Genomic DNA, 1,562 nt, shown 5'->3' with positions numbered 1-1,562 from the left:
CCCGCCTGGAAACCGCGGCCCCGGCGATTGCGTTCCGGGCCTCCGCGGGGCCCCGGGGCTACAGCGTGGCAGCGAGGGGACACGGGCGTTTCAAGGGGTTATTGGGTGCTTCACTGAGGGGACATAGACACAGGTGTTAGACATTAGATAGGAGGAAGAAGTTTTTTACTGTGAGGGTGGTGAGACACTGCAGCAGGTTGTTCAGGGAGGTTGTAGATGCCACATCCTTGGGAAGCGTTCAAGGCCAGGCTGGATGGGGCCCTGGGCAGCCTGGTCTAGTGGGAGGTGTCTCTGCCCATGGCAGGGTGAACTGGGGCTCGGTGATCTTTAAGGTCCCTTCCAACCCCTTAATATTCTATGATTCTATAACTTCTGTGTTTCACCCATGGAGGGGACATGGCAGCTTAAAGGGAATGTGGGATGTCCCAGGGACTGGAGGATACATTTCATCACAGAATCTGTTGGGTTGGAAAAGACCTCTTGAGATCATGGAGTCCTCCACCATGTCAACCAGACCATGGCACTCAGTGCCACATCCAGTCTTTCCTTAATCACCTCCAGAGATGGTGACTCTGCCACTTCCCTGGGCAGCCCATTCCAATGCCTAATCACCACTTCTGTTAATAAATTCTTCCTGATGTCCAACCTAAATCTTGCCTGGCACATTTTAGGACTGTAACTACATGTGCAGCTTAACACTAAGATTATGTGTGCCCTGCGAGCCTCAGCCCATTGCCATCCTCTGCACAGACTCCTGCATCCTCATCCTCACATCACCTTGGTGGCCCCAGCTGGTGACCACCAAGGCTCTGCCAAGGCTGTGGGAAGGGGGCTGCTGCCGCCTGTACAGAAGGAGGCCACAAGAACTCATTTAACTATGTAAAAGCATTTGGAGAACCTTGAATGAGGGGAAACTACAATCTGAAATCCACTTTCAATTAAAAAACAACACCCAAACCTCCAGATCTTGATGTAGGTCTCTAATTTCTTGCATGCTAATAGTAATGTTTAAAGATGTCTAAACACCAAGATCTGTTATTGCAGTGAATTTGCCCACAAAATTGGAGAACAGGTTTAGGCCCTTAAAAAAAAAAAAAAAAAAAGTCCACTAAGTGAAAGCATGGGAAAAAATTAAAGCTAAAATATACATAGAAAGAGGTGAGGCTGCCTTGACAGCTGTGGTTACATTGATGTTGGAGGATATGTACAGAGCTAGAGGGGAACTGTTTATGTTCAAGAAAAAAGTTATTACTCATACCAACTGTGATCTTTTTTCAGTGTGGGCTGAACATTTGTAACACCCATTAAAGAGAATTACACATGTAATTCCTGCCATGTTAAAAAGGTGATTGTCAACCTCACAGAAATGTAGCTAATACTTTGATGAAACAGATCCTACTTGTGATTTTAATTTCCATATTTTTTGTTTGTGGAAATAATGTTCTGGGAAAGCAAGGCCATTTTGTGTGACACAGAGGGTTTGATCTTTTTCTAATGTATTTCCAAGATTAAATACTACCTTGAAAAAAAATCAGGACATCTCTACCTGTGATAAGAGAGGA

This window comes from Corvus brachyrhynchos, unplaced genomic scaffold (assembly GCF_000691975.1).
Source record: "Corvus brachyrhynchos isolate BGI_N302 unplaced genomic scaffold, ASM69197v1 scaffold116, whole genome shotgun sequence".
Taxonomy (NCBI): Eukaryota; Metazoa; Chordata; class Aves; order Passeriformes; family Corvidae; genus Corvus; species Corvus brachyrhynchos.
Note: the sequence above shows the minus strand (reverse complement) of the source record.